Source organism: Ascaphus truei, chromosome 5 (assembly GCF_040206685.1).
Source record: "Ascaphus truei isolate aAscTru1 chromosome 5, aAscTru1.hap1, whole genome shotgun sequence".
NCBI classification, from domain to species: Eukaryota; Metazoa; Chordata; class Amphibia; order Anura; family Ascaphidae; genus Ascaphus; species Ascaphus truei.
The window spans coordinates 64,818,819-64,832,569 of NC_134487.1; the positions used below are offsets into that span (position 1 = coordinate 64,818,819).

The 13,751-nt window shown below is 40.1% G+C and overlaps 1 long non-coding RNA gene across 1 annotated transcript; it reads right to left on the reverse strand.

Moving 5' to 3' along the window:
- Nucleotides 1–3,830: 3,830 nt before the first annotated feature.
- On the reverse strand, nucleotides 3,831–11,088 carry LOC142494386 (uncharacterized). Its single transcript, XR_012801407.1, has 3 exons — nucleotides 10,816–11,088; nucleotides 5,359–5,381; nucleotides 3,831–4,038 (listed from the first exon to the last, which is right to left on the reverse strand). It is a non-coding gene; the product is annotated as an uncharacterized LOC142494386 (long non-coding RNA).
- Nucleotides 11,089–13,751: the final 2,663 nt, after the last annotated feature.

Sequence of the window (13,751 nt, forward strand, 5' to 3'; positions counted from 1 at the left end):
GGTGTATCGGCGTGCGTGGCGCGGTGCTGATAGGTTGCCCAATCACAAATCTTGCTGAATCAGGCGAAACAAGCATGTTTTGGATTGCGCGCCATATTTAAAGGCAACGTGTACTGCTAATCATTCTCTGTGTTGTTGGGAGGGAGAGAGAGAGAGACGCACAGAGCTGGCTGTTTGAAGATTTGCATATTGACTGAGAGACTTGTTGTGTATTGGGTGAGCTTTGTCCATTGTTGTTTTGTTTACATCTTTGTCTTGTTTTATATGTGGAAGTGTTTCGTGTGATTGGCTGTACATTTATTGTCTGTTTTTTGTGAGTGCTGGAAGTATGCCCGCAAAGCGTGGGAAGAGTGATGCTGGTGGGAGTGGGAGTGCTACTCGTGGGAGTACGCGTCGGAGTGAACGTACTGTTCAGGGGAGTGATGTTGCTGAGAGTGAGAGTGGTGTTGCAGGGAGTGGGAGTGCTGGTGCTGCGAGTGGTGTTGCTGGGAGTGGGAGTGCTGTTGCTGGGAGTGGGAGTGCTGTTGCTGGGAGTGGGAGTGCTGTTGCTGGGAGTGGGAGTGCTGTTGCTGGGAGTGGGAGTGCTGGTGCTGGGAGTGGGAGTGCTGTTGCTGGGAGTGGGAGTGCTGGTGCTGGGAGTGCTGGTGCTAGGAGTGTGAGTGCTGGTGCTAGGAGTGTGAGTGCTGGTGCTAGGAGTGGGAGTGCTGGTGCTAGGAGTGTGAGTGCTGGTGCTAGGAGTGGGAGTGCTGGTGCTGGGAGTGCTGCTAGTGGCGCAGTTGCTGATGGGGTGGATGGTGGTGGCGTGCTTGCTGGTGGGCAGCTTTTGGAGGCTCTTCCATTGGAAGAAGGAGAGTCCAGTCAGCACCAGCCAAGCTCTGACCCTAAACCTGCTCGGAAGAAACGTGTGGAGAAGCCACGTAATCCTCGCTTCAATGACCAGGAAAATACAGCTCTTGTCACTGGCATTCTGGAGCACTATGACAGTATATATGGACATTTACTAGGTAAGTGTACATTTACATTTATTATTCAAATACATGTGATCCTAGGTCATCTGAGTTTTGTTCATATGCAAATATGGCTTCACAATATCTTTCTATGTTAATTAGTCTGGAAACACAGCTTTTTAGCATGCCTTACAAGGACAACTAAACACAGGCGGTCAATTTGCCATAACTGCATACAATATGAATGCAACCTTGCTTACATGTATAGGTTTAGTAGTGAATGCTCATGTGCTTCACATATTACACATAAAACAGCATGTTTGCTATCTCTTGGAACAGCTAGCAGTGTAGGAAACTGGTGCTTATATTATTATTCATTTACCTCATATATTTGATATGTTTTTCAAGGGCGGACAAGTTCAGCAAGCAGAAAAGAAATGTGGGACACAATAGTCATTGGTGTCAATGCGTGTGGGAATCATGTGAGGGACAAGCGGAATTGTCACAAGAGATTTGATGATATTAGGTCCAAATTGAAAAAGAAAATACAACACCAACGCGTGCATGCTACTGGCACTGGAGGTGGGCCCACACCACAACGTCTCATATTAAGTCCATTGGAGGAGCTGCTTCGGGCAAAATTACTTCCCGTCGTCGTGGAAGGCTTACCTGGTGACCGTGATATAGGAATTTACCCCTCACAATTTCCACCAGGTGAGAAATATTACTGTACTAGGCGTGTCGTTGCTTACAGTTATTTTGCATAGTTACACTGCTTTTTATACTGTCTTCACAATATAAGCATACCTGCATCTATATATGTATATGTCTGATTCTGTATATATATATATATCTAAATAGACATATATGTTGTAGTCCTACTAAAAGCAGTAACTAATTGAGCACGTGCCATTGCGTGCTCATTTACATGTGAATTCCCAAAATGCATTGCTGCAGTGGAAGCAATTGATGGTGGGCGAAGATGGGGAACAACAGGGTAGTACACATGTGTAACACATGTTAATCAGAAATTATTACTAGCTACAGGTACAGAACAGAAATATGTAGAATATTATTGTGTATTTATTTATTTTACTCCGACAAACATGACATTACTGCCTATTTTAAGCATGCATCAAATATATTGCATGCAACGGCCTACAAACATCACTTGCACTAACACATCTATAGTTGTTTATGAAAAGGTCCATTTTTGCTTTAAGTCATATACAGACAGCATAATGAGGCACACGTATCATATTTTATGTCATTGTTTTCATAACTTCAAAACTGCACACGACTATTTAGCTCATCTACCATTGTGTTAAAGCAGCTGCAATTAATATCTCATCACAGCATACACTTCAACAGAGGGGGTGGGGTTCAGCACACACACTAATTACAGCCTCATTTTAGGGGCAACTTAGTTCACACCATTTTCACCTGTTTCAAGTAATTGAAAGGTGTGGCTCATTAGGCTTTTTGGGGAAGGGAAAACCGTTCTTACAACCTCACTAGCACAACTGAAGTTAATCACACTCATTTGAAAGCTTCACTTTAGCTACTAAATGCCCCAACAACTCATTACTTATCAAACCGTACGTCACACATTAGTTCACTCATATCTATAGTTGAACTACTATCAACGACACATTATCACACACTGCATGTCTTGTCTTGTTTAGTCACAGCCACATTCATGTGTGCCACATCTTATATTAATGTACCACACATATCCTCTACCAAAAACAACACTTTTTGCAATATGACCACCTTCATGATAACCATTGTGAATGGTCATCTCATGATAGTTATGTACATTATGATACTGATATCACTACACAACATATGATTTTTATGTACTAATTTAATGTATTTTTCCTCACGCATTACTGCAGAACCATAGTATGTTGTATGTTAGGGAACTCAAAACTTCTAAGTACACAGGCATGTACATTGTTATTACAACTATTTATGTTCACTTTCACACACACATTTTGGGTTAAGGAAATGATGCTGTTAGATACTCATAAATACAGAACATACAATAACTGTTTGTTCAATATTTACACATGTAAATGTAAAACTTATGTTATTGTTATATATAGTTGCCCCTGAAGGACATGTGTCACCTGAGACTGAACAAGTGTCTTCACCTGGGTCAGCCAGCTCAACACACCTAGAAGGTGAGTGTATCAGTTGGTGGCCATATAATATGTGCTCTTCTATATGTTATGTTGTCATGTTCATTATTTGTTTTGCACATCTTCTTTAAATAGGATTACTTAGTGTCAGTGAAAATGAAGTGTAAGGCAACTTGTATTGTGTTAGTGATGTTAACTATCATGTAGGAGTTTTGAGTTTACAGCAAGTTTTCATTCACTCATATTTCATATTGAGTCCAAACATTATTCTTAAGTCAAGGTAGTTTTTAATGTGAGGTTATAAAACGTATGGAAACATGTTAGTTGTTACTTATGACACAGTACAATTACATAGTAACACAGCAGAGATTAACATGACATTTAATAATTTGTACATTTATTTGTAGAACATGATGAAGAGGATTATGATGATGATGATGATGACGCCACCGCCATACACACACAAATAGAAGCAAGTGACCATGAAGACGTTCCAATTGAAACTGTTTTACCGGCAAATCGTCCAGCAAATACGACATACGATGCAATTGTAGCTTCTGAGGGAAAAATTGTGGAAGCAGAAAATCGTCGCCATTCTGACTTCATGACAGTGCTGGAAAGGATGATTGCACTGCAGGAAGAAACAGTTTCACAATTGGCACATCTCCACAGAGTCTTCATTGAAGTGCCGAAACAGTTGCAAAAAATCAACACCTCATTCGAAGCATTAGTTGTTCAGCAAACACAAGCTAATTACTGGAGAATGACTAATGTACCACAATTCAACACCTCCCAGCCAGGATCTGTTCATGCAGGTCAGTTTTCACCACATTCATCTGATATTCATTCACCAGGCCCAAATGTTACCGGTCAAGTAGCAGAGATTGCTGTGCAGGTTCCTGACGACATACTACCACTGCCATCTGTACAAAATCAGCAGCTGACACCTACAAAGGAGCCCACAAAAACAAAATACAAGCAGTTACTACTGACCAGTTTTTGGTCAAAAACAACAAAAGACACACATGAAACAGACCAACCATCACTTGTGCAGTGTCTACCAACTTGCTCACAGTCACTACCCAAAAGCCCTGTAGGTGAATCACTGCCCAAAAGCCCTGTAGGTGAATCACTGCCCAAAAGCCCTGTAGGTGAATCACTGGCCACAAGCCCTGTAGGTGAGTCACTGGCCACAAGCCCCGTAGGTGAACAGTCACTGCCCAAAAGCCCTGTAGGTGAGTCACTGCCCACAAGCCCTGCCCGTGAAGTGCCAGAGGCCACTCAAAGTGGCTCTGCTGTGCCTAAAGTTGGTGGCAAAAGAAAAAGGAAAATTCAAGAGACAACAAGCAGGCCTGTTACTCGCTCGCAAAAGGAACAAAAAAAATAAATGTTATAATTCAGAAAATATGTCTTTGGCCTTGTTTTGTTGACTTCACATTATCTAATTACTATTGTATGTATGCTGAAGACTGTGTTGTTTCCAAACTTTCAAGTATGTTCTTGTACACGTGAAGTTTTGGAAATGTTAACACTCAATTAATGAATAGTGTTATAAATATTTATGTATTAATCGTCTGTTCAGTAATGGTCCACCTGGAACCAGTTGCAAAGTTTAGAGAAGCTGCCATTGACTTTGCAGCAAAACATTGCATTTGGGTGTGTTAATTGATGTAAGAATTGCATATGCATATTAGTCACATGCATTTATAAAAACACCTAAGTAACTGCAAACATCTTTCTTGTACGTGTACAGCAGGATTATGTGTAAATTATTACTTACCTTTGCCTTGCTTGGGCATTCTAATTTTGTCCTTTAATCATTTGTGTGTTCTTGTTTCAATAACATCTCAGAATGTATAAAAATATATATACACACACTGAGTGTGTGTGTGTGTGTGTGTGTGTGTGTGTGTGTGTGTGTGTGTGTGTGTGTGTGTGTGTGTGTGTGTGTGTGTGTGTGTGTGTGTGTGTGTGTGTGTGTGTGTGTGTGTGTGTGTGTATATCTATATATATATATATATATATATATATATATATATATATATTTATATATATATAGTACTATATAAACTGGTATACATGTATTTTACAAACTAATACACTTCATGCTTCCTTGTGAAAGCACACTATTTTAATAATACAGGCATAATGTTTGAGAAATATCCTAAGTATGAGACTCTAACAGTATTGTGCTTAAACAAATGTTTATTACTTCATTCAATCATGTTTCTCACCATTTAAATAGGTTTCATACAAGGTATACTTACTGCCATCAATGTTGTGTGTACTCCTGCAATATTAAAAAAAATAAAATATAATATATAAATATATATATTTTTATAAGAGAGATATATTTATATATATATATATACACACGTATTTAAACTCATGCAGACAGGGAGTTAACCAGACTTTCACATACACACAGAAATGTAAGCGGGGAAAAAACATTTCTTTTTGCAATCGGTGGTTTGGGGCGTGAGTCCCAATCACAGTGCTCAATCCAAATCTGAACCTTTAGACAATAATCAATATAAGTCCACATATCATGGTAACAGGAAACTGTATCAGCCAGCAAGTAGAGTAATGAGACCCAGTGCTATATGAATGCAGCAAAAAAGACACTCAGTGTAATGGCAGTAGTCCATGTGTCATAATGGAATAAAGGTTAACATACCATTGTTGTATGGAGCTCGGCCATACCTAACCCTTGTGCTGCAGCACTATTCCAGGTCATCCAGTATCCCTGTGAGGGAGAAATATACTCACAGCAGGCTTGTTCCAATGCAGCGTGCAGCACGCTCAATATTCATGTAGAGGTTGAAATCCAAAGATTCCTGCGGTGCACAGCAAAATAGGGTAGAGGACCAGCAAGGTGTTGTTAAAAATCCTTTATTGAAACAGCATGGTACAGGGGACACACACTCTGACGCGTTTCGGACTGGTATAGTCCTTAGTCATAGAGCTGATCCGCACCATTCATCCCCACTGATTTAAAGGGCTAAGCCCGCCCCCCTACGTCATCGCGCTCCCTGCTTTTGGCGCGAAAATCGCTAATGTATAATCTCATTGGCTGGGACTCCCTGCGCACAGAATGACTAATTGCCGTGTATAACTTTGAAGGGGGGTGAAGTACCTCCCCCTGCGTCATCGCGCTACTCCTTTTGGCTAGAAAATCGCCAAGCTATAGCCTCATTGGCTGAGGCTCCCAGCCAATAGTAATGCCAGCTGCCCTGGGTATATCTGAGGACAGGGGGAATGACGCGCATCTGACTTCAGCGCCCAGACCCCTTTGCCGATACGTAGCACGTCGTTGCTAGGCAACGACTATAAACAACAACAGAGAGTCCTCAACACATAGCGATACATGGCTATGTAATGCAAAAAGGATGCCCAGGGAGGCAAGGAGGGATGGGAGAAGGAAAAAGGGCGGGGGGGAAGGGGGGGGGGGGGAGAAGGGAAAAGGAATGAGAGGAAGGGGAGGGAAGGGGGAAGTGGGGAGGGGGGGGGGGGGAGGGGTTTTGACTTGCAAGAAAAGCATGTGGGGATGAACTAAACAAATAAAACTAACATGATAAAAACACACATTAAATCAAGTACAACAAAACATGAATAACATACAAATGCATAATGTGGCGAATCTAAAATCTGAAATGGAGGTTACATGTGTGGATTGGGGGAGAAAAATTGTTCACCAATATTTATCATGTTAGTATATTCAACTAATGTTCTTATTGATAATTAATTTTTGGTGATACATAAGTTTTGATCTATGATTAAACATATGTCATAAAACATGTATAATGTAATAAAGTATCCATTTGGGACAATTAATTTCTAGCTGTGTGAACAATAACCCTGGTTTTTAACGTAAGGCAAGCAATGTTATTATATGAGAATGCACTGGACATTGTATATTCATATTGCATATTATCTAGTACATTTGAATAAACGAAAGCTACTCTAGGTTTTTGGACCAAAATCTAGGGTAAGTCAGTTGATAGATTGGGCTCATTAATCCTTTTAGATTAAGTTAAAAAATGTTTGAGCTCCCAATCTTGGTTCATGCCCCTGGGTGCCAATGTCCCAAGGGCATAAATCCAGAACATCTCCCTACGGTTTAGTGATGCTTCTCTATGTCCTCCTCTAGGGTGTATAGGGATGGTCTCAATGGCACTATACGTAAGTGTTTTAGTTGATCCTGAGGGACACGTGTTAAAATGACGTGCTACCGGAAAGCGTTCATCGCTGTTCTTTATACTCCGGATGTGTTCTGTGATCCTTACTTTCAAAGCCCTAATGGTCCTGCCTATATAGCCACTTCCACATGCACATTTTAGTAAATAAATTACAAAGTTGGTGTTGCATGTCATAAATGACTCCAACCGATAAATTTGCCCTGTATGGACATCTCTTACTGATTTTAATGGTTCAGCGTATCTGCAGAGATTACATAGGCCACATTTAAAGAATCCTTTAGGCAGAGGTTTTGTATTTTTAGCTTTTAACTCAAACAAACTAGGAGATACATAATTGCCGATGGTTTTGGCTTTCTTAAATACCATTCTAGGTTTTTGTGTGGTATAGGGATCCAAATCTGTATCTAATTTTAAGATTCCCCAATGTTTTTGGAGTATATGTCTAATCTGTTCTGCTTGTTTTGAGAACGTGGTTATGAACAGTGGACACTGATTGTTAATATTATTGGATAGTGTCTTTTTGGGGTTCCTCTTTTTCAAGAGGTACTCCCGATCGGTTTCTAGGGCATAATTAAATGCACTCTCCAGATCTCTCTCTACATAACCACGATCTCTGAATCTTCTCTTTAGATCCTCCAGGCAGAGGATCTAAAGAGAAGATTCAGAGATCGTGGTTATGTAGAGAGAGATCTGGAGAGTGCATTTAATTATGCCCTAGAAACCGATCGGGAGTACCTCTTGAAAAAGAGGAACCCCAAAAAGACACTATCCAATAATATTAACAATCAGTGTCCACTGTTCATAACCACGTTCTCAAAACAAGCAGAACAGATTAGACATATACTCCAAAAACATTGGGGAATCTTAAAATTAGATACAGATTTGGATCCCTATACCACACAAAAACCTAGAATGGTATTTAAGAAAGCCAAAACCATCGGCAATTATGTATCTCCTAGTTTGTTTGAGTTAAAAGCTAAAAATACAAAACCTCTGCCTAAAGGATTCTTTAAATGTGGCCTATGTAATCTCTGCAGATACGCTGAACCATTAAAATCAGTAAGAGATGTCCATACAGGGCAAATTTATCGGTTGGAGTCATTTATGACATGCAACACCAACTTTGTAATTTATTTACTAAAATGTGCATGTGGAAGTGGCTATATAGGCAGGACCATTAGGGCTTTGAAAGTAAGGATCACAGAACACATCCGGAGTATAAAGAACAGCGATGAACGCTTTCCGGTAGCACGTCATTTTAACACGTGTCCCTCAGGATCAACTAAAACACTTACGTATAGTGCCATTGAGACCATCCCTATACACCCTAGAGGAGGACATAGAGAAGCATCACTAAACCGTAGGGAGATGTTCTGGATTTATGCCCTTGGGACATTGGCACCCAGGGGCATGAACCAAGATTGGGAGCTCAAACATTTTTTAACTTGATCTAAAAGGATTAATGAGCCCAATCTATCAACTGACTTACCCTAGATTTTGGTCCAAAAACCTAGAGTAGCTTTCGTTTATTCAAATGTACTAGATAATATGCAATATGAATATACAATGTCCAGTGCATTCTCATATAATAACATTGCTTGCCTTACGTTAAAAACCAGGGTTATTGTTCACACAGCTAGAAATTAATTGTCCCAAATGGATACTTTATTACATTATACATGTTTTATGACATATGTTTAATCATAGATCAAAACTTATGTATCACCAAAAATTAATTATCAATAAGAACATTAGTTGAATATACTAACATGATAAATATTGGTGAACAATTTTTCTCCCCCAATCCACACATGTAACCTCCATTTCAGATTTTAGATTCGCCACATTATGCATTTGTATGTTATTCATGTTTTGTTGTACTTGATTTAATGTGTGTTTTTATCATGTTAGTTTTATTTGTTTAGTTCATCCCCACATGCTTTTCTTGCAAGTCAAAACCCCTCCCCCCTCTCCCCCCCCCCCTCCCCACTTCCCCCTTCCCTCCCCTTCCTCTCATTCCTTTTCCCTTCTCCCCCCCCCCCCCCTTCCGCCCCGCCCCTTTTTCCTTCTCCCATCCCTCCTTGCCTCCCTGGGCATCCTTTTTGCATTACATAGCCATGTATCGCTATGTGTTGAGGACTCTCTGTTGTTGTTTATAGTCGTTGCCTAGCAACGACGTGCTACGTATCGGCAAAGGGGTCTGGGCGCTGAAGTCAGATGCGCGTCATTCCCCCTGTCCTCAGATATACCCAGGGCAGCTGGCATTACTATTGGCTGGGAGCCTCAGCCAATGAGGCTATAGCTTGGCGATTTTCTAGCCAAAAGGAGTAGCGCGATGACGCAGGGGGAGGTACTTCACCCCCCTTCAAAGTTATACACGGCAATTAGTCATTCTGTGTGCAGGGAGTCCCAGCCAATGAGATTATACATTAGCGATTTTCGCGCCAAAAGCAGGGAGCGCGATGACGTAGGGGGGCGGGCTTAGCCCTTTAAATCAGTGGGGATGAATGGTGCGGATCAGCTCTATGACTAAGGACTATACCAGTCCGAAACGCGTCAGAGTGTGTGTCCCCTGTACCATGCTGTTTCAATAAAGGATTTTTAACAACACCTTGCTGGTCCTCTACCCTATTTTGCTGTGCACCGCAGGAATCTTTGGATTTCAACCTCTACATTTCTTTTTGCAGGTGTGTGTTTGTACTGATATGCCTGGCTAAGAAATATTTTCACACAGTGGTCTTTGTTAGTGTTCAAAAAAACACTATGTGAACGCATTCAAATTCTAGGGATGTTTTTCACAAACGAGATAAAAGAAGGAGAAATGTTTCTCCCACAGTCCCATATCACAAACCACAACTGTTAACCCAATTAGACAAACAAATCCAATTGGCGTTTGAAATAAGGAGTCAAAGTAGTTAGTTTTGTTGACCTTGACAAGGAAAAACAGGAGTTTGTTAGCCATTCAGCACATTCATTTTGATGAGCAAATAACACAGACCTGCACACAGCTTTTGTGCTACTCAGACATGGCTGATGAATTCGTTAACAATATTAATCCCCTTTTAGGGTATAAGTACATGATCTGTGAAGCCATCTTGAACAGTCGCGGACAGAAAGCAAGCACACGCCAAATCGATGATTTCATTCGAGCAAAATATCCTTATTACCAAGACCGTAAGCATGCACGGAATTTTAATTCCTCAATAAGATTCACTTTATCAAGTAATGACTTTTTTGAACGTGACCAGGATAAGCTACAACACACCTATGGTTTCTGGAAGATTGCCCCGGAAAAACAATTTCTCCTGAAAGACGGCACTTATATTGTCGTGAAAGGCATATTTATTCCTAATGGCAATAGCAATGTATCCGCTACTACTGATCCGTTTGAATCGATACGTGCTGCAATATCTGCAGCCTCCATTCCTGAAACCCACATTGTACAAGAACAAAAGTACTATGATTATGTACCAAGCCTTTCAGCTGAAAATGCATTGGAATGGGAACCCGAAGAAATGAACCTACCTCCCGACCAATTATTTGAAGAAAGCAGTGGCGATTCCTACGAGCGCATCCTGGAGGAGATATGTGTCATACTGGATTCAGCGGTTGGGTCAAGCGTGGATGAAAATGCCTTGCATTTCTGGAGCGACCAGTTGCAGCCAGGCGAAGAGTTAATTCTAGAAGAATGGTAAATATAACAATCGTTATGCGTTGACTCTGCGTTTAAATTTTTTTTTTTTTTGTAACCACCATTTTCACTTTCAATGCGTGGATACAGCGTAACATTGCAGACTGCATAACATGTAGCGATCACAAACAAATTGTTTCCTAATACAATATAGTAGAACCTGAAAGAGTAGTACACATTGCTGACGGTATACATATACGTACTTTCCTATCCCTTTAAACATATTAGCAACATTTTTCCATAACTCTAACACATACCTGTTTTGTTATCATGCAACATCTACAACATTGAAAACCGGGTCCACCACGTATGACGTGGGACCCTTGTCATGGGCCAAGGCGTCCTTAAAAAGGATTACGGATGTAAGTCCCGCCCCCAAGCGACGTGCGCGCCTCAAAGCCTATTGGCTGTCATGTTTTGTTATAGTAACGGTAACTGCAGTGTGTGATGCGTGCGGCTCAGTGTTTGTAGGCGTACCCTGGGCGTTAGCCGAATGTTAATTGAGTGGGAGGAGTGTTAGCGTGCGTTTCACGCTGGCTTAACATGACGTCACACGTATTGCATTTGCGCATTGTGTTATCGGCCGTCCTTTCTGTCCAAACACGTCTGGTTTAAAAGAATACAGATGTACTCGTTTAGAATGATTTTAGTTTCATCTTCATTGTATTTGAAATAAAGATGTGATGTTTACTGGTATTTTCTACATGTATTGAACGCACAACGTTCGCTTTGTTTTGCGCATGCGCTAACAGTTAGTGGAGCCAAGCGTGAAGTGCGTGCGCACACTAAGATGTGCGCGCACATTTTTCAGTATACAGGCAACGTTCACTTCATATACATAGTTATGGCTGCTACAAATGATAATAAAAATTACATACTGATGTACACTTGTAGTTGTAACATATAAATGAGTGACGTGTGTATGTACACAATCATATAGAGCTGTGTAACGCGTTGTCACGGATACATATATAGTAAGGTGCCATATTTGACCATCATGTGTTTGCTGTATTTCAGAGATGTCGGGGAAGATACAATCGGATCAATGTATGATTTCAGAAGAGTCTACCTTTATATGAGATGATTGTGAGGAGGAGCCACCGACTACTATACTACATATGGAACTAATTTTATATTGCTTGCAGCGCTTATTAACAAACAATTAAAAAAGTGATACCCTTATGCCTATATTGCATAAGCACTTAATTAACATAATGATGTTGCAAAATAGTGCCTCTTGAATTTTTCTTGAGTGTTCTTTAATGACTACTAACATTTTATGACATGGTGTGTTTTTTATATAACAACCATTCCCACTCTGCTAACACATTTGTGTATTCTATTGTGTAATGGAACGTATGACTGTCGAAACTATGTAACAATAATAATAATAATAATATGAGCATGTTCATGTATAGGGCTGCTAGTTGTACGCAGCGATTTACAGACACATGTTTCAGGCTGAGGTCCCTGGCCCGTGGAACGTACAAATGTTTTTTTGCCGCATGAGGCACAGGGAGATAAAGTGACTTGGCCAAGGTCACAAGGAGCCCACACCGGGAATTGAACCAGACTCCCCTGCTTCAAACTATCAGTGCCAGTGTGTGTCTTTACTCACTGAGCCACTCCTTCTCCCAATGTAAAGGACACTTACAACCAAGTAGCCATTTATATTTAAAATCTCTTGTTACATGGGTATGTAGATAAAATGGTTTGGGACTGTAGCAAATAATGTTACTGGCCAGATGTTATGGTCCCCTCCAATGCATGATGTTCTGAATATGACATCACCATCATGTTATGAAGTACGTTTCTGTGTATATTTCATTAACCTAACTAACTATAGTTTACGGTGTTTATTAATCGTTTAAAAATACATAGTATAGTCAATATGATGATATAAGCTACCATAATAAAGCTGGTGTTATCATTTGTCGGTGTTATACATGGATCCTACACCAATTGATAGAGACACAAACAGTTGTCTTAAAAAGTGTGTCTATGCTAGTGATGAATGTGCTCCCGTAAGTAAACAAATAAGTACAGTTATCCCCTTTTCTCCAAACACCTCTATATTACATTAATGGAAATTATAAGGAAACATACATAAAATGTGATGAAATGTGAGTAATCATTTTGTAATACAATGCACATGATACCTCAAGAGTAGCTAAATGCATATACATGATACAGAAAGTACATATATGTAACATTTGTGTTTAAACCAATATGTTGGGTTTTTAGTTCAAATAATTATAGGAAGATTGAGGTAGGCACATCTTATGAGAGATGTCAGCAAATATACATACCATGATCAGTCATACTGCAAATATACCTATAATGCAAAGGAACAATATATAAATTGCAAACATTGACATGCCATCTTCAGTACCGTAAACAACACATCAAAGTGTGTATTTGGTGTTAAATGTGCAACACCATGTATATTTAATGACATTCAAAATGTAAATGAGCCTGGTGTACACATCATATGGATGTACATGTTACACTGCACCAATAACATTGTATGTAAGCATACTAGAAGCATGAATGAGTATGGGCATAATATGTGTATTGTGTTAGCATAAGGAACAACACAATGCTAAAATATTAGTGCTTTGTTACCCCAGTTGTATTCACATACACACAACTAAAGTACAATTGAAGAGGGGTTATATAACCTGTGCAACAATAACATACCGGTGCCACATCCCTTTGTGCACACAGCAGAGAAAAGAAAGGTGTGCAACCCATATTCATCTGTGTCCTA